Raw genomic sequence first — 13967 nt, forward strand, 5'->3', positions numbered from 1 at the left:
TGGTTGTTTTAAGCCACTAAATTGTGTGGTAGTTTGTTATCTAACAATAGATAACTGGAACCAGAAGAAAACATAGAAACCTCTTTTTCAAAAGCTTCAATAGCAGTGGAAAAGCAAAAGCTTTCTGTGAACGTTCGTCTAAATACAAACTTCATTATCCAGCACACTCTCCTTCAAGTGCCTCAGTTAATCCCAGTTTTAAGGATGTGTGGCCGTGTTACAAGCTGCGTATACACTGCACTTGAGTGTCTATAAAGATGATGCTGCTTTATCCCATTCCTTTCTGTTTTTCCTTACCACAGTTAGATCTCAGGTTCTTACCAAAGTTTTTAAAAGGTCAAACACATTGGCTCATGCCTGTAATCCCAGCACTTTGGGAGGCCAAGGCAGGCATATCGCTTGAGCTCAGGAGGTCAAGACCACCCTGGGCAACGTGGTGAAACCCATCTCTACAAAAAAATACAAAAATTAGCCAGTGTGGTGGTGCACACCTGTAGTCCCAGCTACTTAGGAGGCTGAGGTGGGAAGATGGTTTGAGCCCAGGAGGTGGAGGTTGCAGCGAGCCAAGATCATACCACTGCACTGCAACCTAGACAATAGAATGAGACTCTGACTAAAAAAAAAAAAGAAAGAAAGAAAAGAAAAGGAAAAACAAATGTATATGAGAGAGTGATTGATGATCAGAGGGAGCCCACTTTCTTGGTCTCATGAACATTCTCAGTCAACACACACACATATACAACCCTTAAGTGCCAGTTCTGATTAGACTTGGGTCTCACTATGCTTGGCTTGGCAGGATTGCAGCTATTGTTCAAACATTTGTCCCATAAAAAATCAGGAGAATTTGAATTAACCACTAGTTTAAGCTGAGCTGACATTTTGAGCTAAATTTATTTTAACTAGGGATTTATGACAGGAAAGGAATAGTTCTAATTAAATAAGTATTAGCCTCAGTGTGAATAATGACCCCTTGGAAGTTTCTCAGTCCCCTAATAGCTAATTAACAGCTCATAAATAGGCTCCTTTTGTGTCCCGAGGCAAGTGTGAAAAGGAAGACTTAACTGATTAATGAGATGGGCTCAAACCAGATTAAAAATGAAAATTGGCTTTACGGACTCCAGACCTGCAAATCTACCCCACGTGAAAAGGAGAGATTATTTTTAAGGCATCCTGGGCGATCGCTGTGGGAACAGGGAGCGCACAGCCAAAGGCATTGATCTGTTAACGCCCTCCCTGTGACCCCTTTCACAGTGGCCGACAGAGAACCAGACAGCCAGTGGTGAGAGAGCTGGCCTCTCCATTGTCATGAGGCCTATAGGGTTGGGGTGGAAAGCCAAATAGCCTTCATAAAGACTTGCTCTTCCTTTCTCATGTTTGTATTTCAGGCAAATATTAAGGCAGACAGATGGCAAATTAGAAGTCAATAAATATCACTTTCCATCTCTGCCATTCCATTTTAGAATGTGTTAGAAGCCCTCCTCTTCTCCCTCAGTCAGAGGCTGGAGACTAGTTCTTCAATATTAAAGGAGATTGTGCTCAGCTTCCCTGAGGCAATTGCAAGCTGGTACCATGCCACCTCCCACATAACACTTTCTCTGGCACTTACCAGAAAGTGTTTTTGAATGGGCAGTTGTGGACTCTGGAAAAATGCTGCATGTATTTTCAGAGGCCCCTGCCTGCTGGAGATAGCTCCATCCCCTTCATGTAGCTTTTAGTTGCAGTTTCACTGGCTAAGCCCTCGGCAGGCCCCTGCTTTTTTTCTCTGGCCCCGTACCCTGCCCCAAGAAACTTTAAAATACTACATAGAGCCAATATTTATTTGGCCAATAGAATTCCATTCAGTGCAAAGGAACTGCTTTCAGTTATCATGGGGAAGAGACAGGGGAGGACCCCAGATTACTATGAAATTTAAGTTCCTCCTCAGAGTAGCCAGCCCACTCCTACCCCACTTTGTAACTGAGACTAGGTTCTAAGGTTAAGCCAGAGCAGGGCCACATTATAGGGGTGCTGATTTGGGGTCACCACAGAGCAGTTGTGGGTCTTTATCAAACAGCTGGCCCCAAAACAGCAGATTAAATGGTGAGGGTGGAGGAAGAACAACTTCCTTTCTGAGCTTATAATTAAAATTTATGATCTGCCATTGCCAAGAAATGGAATGTTAACCAACTACATTGCCACTTAAGTTCAAAAACTGAGACCTATGTTGAATTTAATCTAATCTTTATTTGATGATTTTAAAAAGACATTTGAGACTCTAGGTGTTCTCAATTCTTCATAACAAATCTTTTGAAAAAAGTGAATACGAGCTAATTAACAGCTCAAAAGATCAGGAAGTCAAAAGATCAGACACTTTACTAGCCTGTGTGCACCATGCCTACCCCGCACCCTGGAAGGTTCCTAATCTTCCAATGGCTTTAGTTGCCTCTTTACCATCCGACTGAGCAAGGACAGAACCATAGCAAGGTTAAATCATTTTCCCTCTCTCCCAAGAATATACCCTCCAATCTGTGCTCCTTGTTTTCTTCTACTGGTACCCAAAAATGAATCAGATATCAAGAACCATCAAACCTTAGAGTACATAGCACAAAAACAAAATTAATACACTGCCTCCCCCGCAAATAAAAACGTGTATAAAAAACATCTGGCCTTTATCTAATCTTTGTAAGGCTTAATGCCAACCCACTTGGTTTACTGCCAAGAAAGGTGTTACCTCTCCAGGGAGGATGGAGACACACTAGATATCAGTTAATTAACACTCCCAGTAGGTGAACAGAAGTGCTCTCCTAGGCTGGAAAGAATCTCATTTTCTTCTAAAACTGTGACTTCGGCCTGACACTTCAAAATTGTCAACAATAACTTAAGGGATGAGAATGTGTCTCTTTAGTTATTTTAATCAGCAGCATGTACTGAGCACACTTTGGCGCACATCTTGTTTGTGGGAAGATAAAGAAATAACTACCACGTCAGTCCTGAAGAAGTTGATCAGGTTAAGTAGGACGTTAAGACCACCACAGATTACTCTGTAAAAGATACTGATAAACATGTAAAAATTAACATTACACTAGTGTTGTGTGCATCTGGTATAAGAATGATCAGAAGTATGGACGTCTTTTAAATGTCAGCTAACATCTTCAAGGATGAGGACATTTTGAAACAGTGTACTGGAGGAAGTGGTAGAGTCAGATTAACAGCAGAGGGTGTGGAGCAAGGAAATCCTGTCCAGGGATGGCCAGAAAATCTGACGGAATTAGACAGTTAAGAGATCTAAGGCTTCATAGAAGAAGAGATAGAGATAAAATTATAGCATTTGCAGTTACAAAAGTAATGAAGAGGAAAACAAAAATCAATAGCATTACTATCAAAAATTGGAAAGGGCAGGGGGTATAAGAAGACAGCATGATCTGAATTTTCACCTTTCACAGCAAGTAGACAATGAATGTTATTGAAAGTGAAGAAATCAAGAGCCAAAACCATCAGCAAATTATTTATTGAGGTGACCACCGAAATGGCTAAAATTATAAAACACTAAAGAAAGGAAGTAGGGGAAGGGAAGACTCAAAATTGTCATTTTGAATTTTCCTGTACTGACTGATGTTTTACCATGTTTATGCATTACCTCGATAATTTTTAATGGACGGTGGCAGTCTCTGATCTTCCAAATGCTTTTAAAATATCAGTGCATATTTTATCATATTTATCATAACCTCCAGAATATGCTAGGTATGGCTGGAAATAAACAAAATATAACTCCTCCAAAATCCTCATCTGGTTCGTAAGAAACAAGAAGCTTCAGGGGTTCTTCGTAAATTATTCATGCTAACCCAGTCTCAATATAGGTTGCCTGATGACTGATAATATATTTTGATACCTTCACTCTTCTTATTTCATTTTCAAGGGCTACTAGTTGTAGCCAGATACTAAAACTGGGCACTTCCAGTTACAGAAAAATTATCAGCACTTATAGGGGACTTGGAAATATTGTCGTTCTAAAATCCTTTATTCTCATTGTAAAACACTAAGTCTAAAGTGAATCAGAGTTTTTCATTTTCCCAAGGTTCACAAAAAGTTGATCTAATATTTGGTTTCTCATCATTTTCTTACCTTCCAATAGTATTACATTCCCAGATGACAAAATCCTAGCATGTAAGAGTCTATTTTAGGGCTCATCTAGTTCAGTTTCCTCATTGTAAAGTTGAGCAAACTAGGACTTTTAGAGCTTGGTGACTTGCCCATGGGCATGAACAAATTAATAAACCTACCAGCTGTCCTCTCTCTGGCCCTCGTTTTAAACTGTTATGATACATGTTTTAATAACAACCTTGGCCAGGACTTTTGATTCCTGTACTTCTCTTCCACTGACTTTCCCTGTTCCCAGTGAAATCTTAGGTAGAAACTTCTTAAGAACAGTAAAAAATTACTTTATCACAATAAAGATGTGAGTCATGTACCAAAATTTCTCTCCCACCCATCACTTAGGCGCTTAGTCTTAAAGCATCATTTTTATTCTCTGAAGGAAAAACAGCCTTTAAGGGTTGGATATTCTTAATTCAGTCAATGTGGGAAGGGGGAGGTGAAAAAGGAACTCTCCGAGGATAATCACAATGAGAACAAAAGCTTATCCAAATTATGCAATGCATTATAATTATGCTATAAAATTGCTCTTCAGCCAGGGTGTCAATGGAGAGCATTACAATTTTTAAATAGTTCTGTTCTTGATGGGAATCCTTGATCATTTGAGATGTTCATGTGTGTGCATGCACATTTAGGCAAACGATGCAGCTAAAAGCATCCAGAATTTTGCTATCCTTTCCCCCACAATTAAAATAAATTGAGAAAAGGCAAAAGCAACAACAATAACTCCATATGTACATGTAGGTATTGCCTTTATGGTGAAATTCTTGAGAAAGAACAACTGTGGCTCTAAATTCAGCACATCTGAAGATGTCCAGGGCTGCCGGGAGCTGTTTGGTTTTGAATGTATTTGCCCAAAAGCTGTCAGTCCTCCTGCAGATGAAGCTCACTGTGCAGAACAAGCAGTTGAGTGTGTTCCAAAAGTGAATAGGAGAGAATGCTAGAAACAAAGGGATCAAAGTAGGAGAAGGTGTAAAGCATTGATGTTTTCGAAGTAGCTGTCTCTCTCAGAACAGCACTATGCTGGGCATTTTTGAAAGCACCAGAAATCAAAGACTTTTCTTATTTATAGAATTGAGGAAACCAATGGTTTTAGCTACTGGCTCTTGGCATGCCTATAATAAGAGAGTCATGATTTACAAAGATGCTATTTTTAAGAGTTGTTCTGAGTTTTAAATTCCTACTTCAAGATCTCTCATTTTTCTCTTCCTTACCTTAAACGTTAACTGAATTGGCTATTTATTTTATGGTAATGTTTTTGTTCTTGTACATAAATGGTTCCCAACATGGTTTCACATTAGAATTCCCTGAGGATCTGGAAAAAAATAATGCCTTGCCCCAAGACTAATTATATAAGAATCTTTCGGTCTGAGCATCAGCATTTAGAAAAGCTCCCTAGATGTTTCCAAACGGCACTCATGAGTGAGAACTCCTGCTATTGACAGTATAACAAGATCATTCTGTAGAAACTTCAGTGAAAATCAGTTTTGCCTATTTAGTCAAAAGTTCTGAGTATGTGAACAGGCCCCATGTGGGACATAAAACCAACTGTACCTATTTCAAGACCTGTAGATGCCAGTGGATGACTTTAGAGAGTCTGTAGAAAATTCCAGAATTTAGTCACTTCAAGTCTGGGACACATTTTTTTTTTTTTTTTTTTTGAAACAGACAATGCATTCTGGATTGTCTGTGGTAAGCATTACATTTGTGCCTCACGATGTAGTTTTCCAAGAGTTTCTCTCATCAAAATCTTTTCCCAGAGACTGACCAAAACTTCCACCCACTCACAATGGCCCTGGAACTCCTTTTGCAACAAAATAGGTATGCTCTAGCTGGGTCTATCTGGTAACAGATATAATGCATACTTGACCAGAGTCTAAGATTGAGAACTAGATTGGCAGTGTTTGCTATCAAGAAGAGGGGCATAAGCTCATGTGCTGTCAGTCACTGCCTTCAGTGACATTTCTTTCCCTACCTTGACTCTGAAAACTGAGTCCACACTGAGTGCAGGATGGGTAACGCCGAGATTAGATGAGGGCAGAGGGTCAGGAGGACAGCGTGGAGGACCAAGGTCAGCAGCATGAAATGATAACTCATGGTGGCATTCTATGTGTGAGTGACCATGAACACCTGGACTTTAAATGTGTGTATTAGAATCTTTCTTTGGAATTTAATTTCTTGACATGTACTTTTTCTATATATACATATCTATAATTTGTTGAGAATATATGCCAGGAAAAACACTCTACAGAAACTAATGTTGTCTAGCTTGAAAAGTAAAGGCCGGGTGTGGTGGCTCATGCCTGTAATCCCAGCACTTTGGGAGGCTGATATGGGTGGATCACCTGAGGTCAGGAGTTCAAGACCAGCCTGGCCAACATGGTGAAACTCCGTCCCTACTAAAAACACAAAAAATTAGCCAAGCATGGCTACTCAGGAGACTGAGGCAAGAGAACCGCTTGAATCCAGGAGGAGGAGGTTGCAGTGAGCCGAGATCACGCCATTGCACTCCAGCCTGGGCAACAAGAGTGAAACTCCATTGTGAAAAAAAAAAAAAAGAAAAAGAAACTTTTGGAAAGCCCATCAGTACATTAGAGAATTGACAGACAGGTAAAAGCCAGGCTCAGAAAACACAAGCAAGGCATGTTATGTATGATGCCTTGCTGACATCACCACTTCTAGACAGTTGCTGTCACCACTTCTGGCCCCAATGCCACTGGACACTCACCATTACTATTGCCCCTGGACTCTGAATTCCATCACCACTGTGAATAACCCCCACAGTACCATCAAAAGTAATGTGTTTGCTAAATGCAAGTTAGAATTGGGACCATCCGTGAAAATACAAGCAGTAGATTATAAGTTCCTTGAGCTCAAGGAACAGACCATGTCCATCTCTCCACCATTACAACACTGCCTTGCCTCAAATGGCATTCTGTAAATATTGGTGAATAAACCAAGGAAAAAGAAATGAATTGGCATGATATGATAGGACATGGAGTGACAGCATGAAATGCAGACAACAAATAATGAGAAGCAAAACATTATCACAGAGTAATTTCTGTACTGAAAATTTTAGACCTAACAACTTAGGAGTTTCAAACAATGGGTAGCCATTTCCTTCATCCAGGCTTCAATTTCTCTATGGTAAAATAAGCATGAGAACTGCCCCGTCCCTGTCATAGGGTTGGCCGTTTCAAGACTAGAATAAGTACTTTGAAAACGGAAGTACAATATTTTATAGGATAGAGCTCTAAGAGTTTTAAATAAACTCCTAGTAAGAGATACCAATCAGAGACCCTAAAGCAACCCCACCCCCAACACTGGAACGAACGTCAGAGTCCCAACTTGGAGAGACACTCCCTGTCATAGGTAGTCTACAAGCTGGTTGCTTCCTATCTTAGTGTTGCAATAGGGATTTCTTAAGGAAGTTCTCAGCTAGACTGGTGTGAGCACAATGAAAGGAGAAGAGTAAGAACTGGGCAATTTACATGCAAGAGGTTTTATTTCTCAGGGTGTCTGAACACAGTTAACTCCTTCATACATCCTACAACTCAGAGCTGAACTGAGACATCCAGCCCAAACCCTTGATTTTTACAGGTGGTCAGCAATTAGAGGTAAACAATTTGGTATATGTATTCAATATTAAAGGGCTACAAAAGCCATAAGCTTTTTGAGGACAGGGAATATTTTTCTTTTCTTTTCTTTTTTTTTTTTTTTGCCAGAGTCTCGCTCTGTCACCCAAGCTGGAGTGCAGTGGTGCAATCTCAGTTCACTGCAACCTTAACCTCCAGGCTCAAGTGATCCTCCCATCTCAGCCTCACAAGTAGCTGGGACTACAGACATGTACCACCACACCCAGCTAATTTTTATATCTTTTTTGTAGAGACTGAGTTTCACAATGTTGCCCAAGTCGAGCTGGTCTCTAACTCCTGGCCTCACGGCATTCACCTGCCTTGGCCTCCCAGAGGGCTGGGATTACAGGCATGAGCCACTGCACCCAGCTGGGAATATTTCTTATACGTATTTTTTTCTTCCAGCACTTTAAATAAGTCCTAACATATAAATTTTTAAGAAGTGTTGCTGAATTAACATGAATAACAAATATGTGGATATATATGGTCTGATATAGAATCATTTTCTTAACCAGAACTGCCAATATGCAGCATGAGTAGGCACACAGAAACTATTGAAAAGTGAGCTAAGAGATGGAGGATAAATAAGAAAACAAAGATTAAGAGAATTCAATCCTCAAACTATTTAAAATGCCCCTCTGGGTTACCACTGATATTCCTATGCATCGAATCACCCTCTGATCACTGTTTTAAAAAGAAATAATTTCCCTATGCATCACACCTCTTCCTGGTGAAAAACTTAAGTACTACCTATTGTGAGGGTTATAGAGCAAAAGAATGAAAGATTTTCAGAAGATAAGTACTTCAGTATGACATCCTGCATTTGTATTTTATCTTTTACTTTTTGAAAGTATTTTCACTGTACCATTTCCCAACAATCATCAAAACAGGCTGATGAAGTGAATATGATTTTTCAATCTACATTGAAATATACAAACCAGCCAGGTTTGTATATTGGCTCACGCCTGTAATCCCAACACTTTGGGAAGCTGAGGCAGGCAGATCACTTGAAGTCAGGAGTTCAAGACCAGCCTGGCTAACATGGTAAAACTGTCTCTACTAAAAATACAAAAATTAGCTAGGCCTAGTGGCGTGCACCTGTAGTCCCAGCTATTTGGGAGGCTGAGGCACAAGAATCACCTGAACCCAGGAGGTGGAGGTTGCAGTGAGCCAAGATCACTCCAGTCCAGGTGACAGAGTGAGACACTGTGAAAGAAAGAAAAGAAAAGAAAAAGAAAAGGGAAAAGGAAAGAAAAGAAATAAAGAAAAGGAAGGAAGGAAGGAAGGAAGGAAGGAAGGAAGGAAGGAAGGAAGGAAGGAAGGAAGGAAGGAAGGAAGGAAGGAAGGAAGGAAGGAAGGAAGGAAGGAAAGGGAGGGAGAGAGGGAAGGAGGGGAGGGGAGGGGTGAAGTGACTTGTCCACACTTACACATCGTTATGAATAGAAAGAACCAGGACAAGATGGGCTTCGTGTCACCACGGTGAAGATTCTGAACTCCTGTGAGTCATCCTGTGTGACTTTCCTCTACCCCTAAAGGCTCAGGTGAGTTGCCCACAGTCAGCAAAACCGACCTGACAGCGCTTAGCTGGGGCTGATGGTGAGACTCTGGCTGAGAAATGTTACTTTCAAGCAGACTGAACCGAAAGTGCTATTTCTGAATTGCTATCTTAGGTAGGGGATGTCAAATGAAATGTAATTTCCGAGGTTCTGGCTTTTGTTTTGTTTTTGTCAGCTCAAGCAGGAGAGATGTTCTGTACCATGGAAGGAGCAGGGAGGAGGAAGGGAGGCTGGCAGCCTGAGAACAGACCATTCCAATTAAAAGCTACAAAGTGAGAGCTGTGCGGAGCTGCTAGAGGGGAGTAAACTTTCTTGAAAAGAGATGCAAATTGGAAAATTTCGAGAGAAACAACAATAGATGTTGGTGCAGGGACTCTACTCAACCCATGTGGCTTGTTCACACTGACCACATGTAGGAATGCTGGCCACTCAAATAAACTCTGGACCCTAGATTCCCCTTTCCTTGAACTTCAAGGAAAATGTGACATGAATACAGGAGGGAAGAGCTAATGTATGTTACCAACTTATCAGTGAGACAAATGTCATAGCCATCTCAACTTTCAAAGGGTTTCTTAACAGATTTGGGAAAACAAAGAGGAGCACATATGAAACAGAACAATTCAAACCAATGAGTAAGCAAGTACTTTGGGCTATAGACAGGACCAAAGTTCTCCATATGCCCTAAAGGGAGGGGTGACACTGGGATCTTCACCTAGATCATGTCACGCAGTCATGTGTCCTGAAAGAAGAGTGGAATTTTCACAGAGGAAAGTTGATAATGGCTGCACTAACTTCCCAGTAATTGTGACAAACTGGCTTGTTTTTCCCCAAACAGATTTATCGATTAGTAAGAACTAAATAATATACCTCCCCCAAAATGGACAAATGACATGAAAAATTTTTTATAAATTATCCAGTGATTGAAAATAATATCAGCAACTTAAGTACACATTAACAGTAAGAAAATGGCAGGGACTGGGCACAGAGGCTCACACCTGTAATACCAGCACACTGGGAGGTCAAGGAAAGAGGATCGCTTGAGCCCAGTTCAAGACCAGCCTGGGCAACACAGTGAAACCTCATCTCCACAAAAAATACAAAAATTAGTCAGTCCTCATTGCATGTGCCTGTGCCATGCATGTTGCCAGCTATTAAACAGACTGAGACGGGAGGCTCACTTGAGCCCAGGAGTTTGAGGCTACAGTGAGCCGAAATAACCCCACTGTACCTGCAGTGAGCCAAGATCATACCACTGCATTCTAGCCTTGGCAACAGAGTAAGACACTGTCTCAAAAAAAATGGCAGGGCTGACATTTCTCCTTTCGTAGTACAAGCTCTTCATGAGCTTCAATAGGAGGTAAGCAGAAGGATGACCTTTTCAGATATGACAAGGTGTCAACACATTTTTGAAATTATTGAAAATGAAATAATATTTGAGATATAAATTTATATTATTAACAATGAACCATGTCCTTAAGTGAATACTTTTCCTTGAGACCTGAGCTAGTAAAAATACTAAGACATCACAATTAGCATATTTTAAAAGACCGTTTATTTTATTTTTTATCTCATCTTTTACAATTTCTCTTAGCCAGGCACCTATATAATCCCAGCACTTTGGGAGGCTGAGGCATGAGGATTGCCTGAGGTCAGGAGTTTGAGACAGGCCTGGGCAACATAGCAAGACTCCATCTCTCAAAACATAAAGATAAAAAATAAATTAACCAGGTGTGGTGGTACATACCTGTAGTCCCAGCTACTCTGGAGGCTGAAGCAGGAGGATTGCTTGAGCCCAGGAGTTTGAGGCTGCGGTGAGCTATGATCGCACCACTGCATTCCAGCCTGGGCAACAGAGGGAGACCCTTTCTCTAAAAAAAAAAAAAAAAAAAAAAAAAAGAATAAGTTAGTAATAAATAAATAAAAATAAAATTTATCTCATTTCTACATGATGTTTTAAAGCAGTTGTAGGTATATATTTTTAAAAATGAATAAACACATATATTAGGAGATGTGCTGGAAAATGCTCCTCCGACAGAGAAAAGGAATCAGAAAAGCAGAGATCATTGGTTTCATAGTGAAGCAGCAGAAATTCAGAAGGCAATCAGTCAGTTGAAGTCGGTGCTAGCGTTTCATAGAATTTGGATTTGAGATGCATAGAGATGGTGAGTTCAAATGAAAGAAAAAGTGTCAACAAAGGCACAAAGAAAAGAAGGTTAGAGACAGACCTGACTAATCTGGACCTGGCACTGGGAGGAATAGAAGCATAATAGTTCACTTTGGGACACATTTGTCTCCTAAAAACCAGAAGTCTCCTAGGCTTTCATCATCTCCTGGTCTCACCCTCAATTCTGTCTGTCCCTAGCCTCCACTATCCCCTCTGAGATGAGCCCACAGACACATCTTTATATCAAGGCTGTCTTTTCCAGGTGCCAGCTGGATAGCTCCTCATATCTCCCTGACTCCTCACATTCCACAAGTTCAAAACCTTTCATCAGCCTGAACCACCCCTTCACAATCTCCATCCTCTGACATCCTGTCCCTTTGCATTACAACCATGTAAAGGGATCTGTTGGACTAGTGTCTGTTTATTGTTCCTAAAGCTACTTTTTATACATTTTTCATGAGGTAAAAGCTATTATTATTTAACAAATATTTATTGAATATCTACCACGTGCCAGGCACTGATAAAGATATCTTGACTACATCAGTGGGGAAAACACACAATGATCTCCGATAAACAAAAACAAGAACATCTAAGTTTAAAATAATAAACCTACAGGTAAAATGAAATGCCGAGTCCACCAGTTAACCGATCTATAAGAAAGATTTATCTGAGACACTCGGCAACATCTACTATTTAATAGGAGTGATATCCTGATTTTTGGAGTCAAACAGATCTGGGTTCAAATCCCAGCTCAGTCACTAAGTTTAGCCTCTTAGGCAAGTTACCTGCAGCCTGCTTCCTCATCTGCAAAATAGGCCTAAAAATACAAAATTGGGGTGTTGTAGTTTTGTATGAAATAATACATGTACGTGGTTTACACATAGTTGGTGCTCAATGTTAGTTTTTCTTTAATAAATATGCTCATGTTGGTTTCACTGAGAAATGGTGCGTGTGTGTGTGTGTGTGTGTGTGTGTGGTGTTTGTGACATACAAATAAATCAAGTTGAAGAGATAATGTGCCATGTGGGAGTTGAAGGACGAGGTCCTACCCAACCACTGCTGCCTCCTCTATGGAAGCTTCTCAACTTTCTGATCAGAATTCACTTTTCCTGGACCCATGAATTATTTCTAGACCACAGTAATTTTTACTGCGGTGATGTCTGTATCTTCTTTGCTACAACTCTTGAAGGCAATGTCTTACGATTCACGTCCCCTTCAGCACCCAATACCATACCAACCACAAATATTAGCCTTGTGGAATTCAGGTAGCTAATCATGTCCTAGCAAGACATTTTATAAAACTAGATGAAAGAATTATGGCATAGGTCCTGTATTAGTCGCCTTGGGCCTCCATTACAAAATGCCACAGACTAGGTGGCTTGAACAACAGAACTTTATTTTCTCTCATTTCTGGAGGCTGGGAAGCCCAAAACCAAGGTGCTGTCAGAGGTGGTTTCTAGTGAGGCCTGTCTTCCTGGCTTGCAGATGGCCCCTTCTTGCTGTATCCTCCCATGACCTTTTTTCCGTGGGAACAGGAGAGAGGGAAGGCTCTCTGGTGTCTCATCCATTTCTTACAAGCATCCCAGTTCTATCGGAGTAGGGCCCCATTCTTATGACCTCATTTAACCCTAATTACTTTTTCTTTTTTTTCAGACGGAGTTTTGCTCTTGTTGCCCAGGCTGGAGTGCAATGGCGTGATCTTGACTCACTGCAACCTCTGCCTCCTGGGTTCAAGCAATTCTCTTGCCTTAGCCTCCTGAGTAGCTGGGATTACAGAAGTGCGTCACATCTAATTTTTGTATTTTTAGTAGAGACGAGTCTGGTCTCGAACTCCTAAACTCAGGTGATCCGTCCGCCTCAGCCTCCCAAAGTGCTGGAATTACAGTCATAAGCCTCCACGCCTCGCCAACCTCAATTACTTCTTTAAAAGGCCCTATCTTCTAATACAGCAGCACTGGGAGTTAGGGTTTCAACATATGATTTGGGGAGAGACAATTCAGTCCATAACAGGTCCTTACCTTTATTTTCATCTACAAAAAGAAATGTTAATTAAAGGGAGAGAGAGCTTTGTTGTCCCTGATCTCGTAAAACTTACATCTATCTTCATCTATCAAGACTTGAAGAGAACGTTAGAAATGAAGAAAGAGGCAGGAAATAATGAGGAGCCCCCCTCATCCAAACTGTTTCATTAGGGAAGGAAAAACTACTAATCAGGGAATTAGGAGTCTAGAGTTTAATGCCAACAAGGCCATTTACTTACTATGCACTAATCTCAGACAATGCATCTAACCTCTCATTTTCTATTCTATAAAATGAGGTTAAGATTTCCTGCTACAAAAATGATTCTGTGATTTAAAAATAAGGTAATATTTTCCATCTTAAATAATGCGCTTTCCCCTTATTAATGTTTTCATTGCTGTCTTTGAAAACATATTTAATCTTGGTTATTTTTACATTGTTTAATGCTTGATGTGAATTCAC

This window comes from Rhinopithecus roxellana, chromosome 5, assembly GCF_007565055.1.
Source record: "Rhinopithecus roxellana isolate Shanxi Qingling chromosome 5, ASM756505v1, whole genome shotgun sequence".
NCBI classification, from domain to species: domain Eukaryota; kingdom Metazoa; phylum Chordata; class Mammalia; order Primates; family Cercopithecidae; genus Rhinopithecus; species Rhinopithecus roxellana.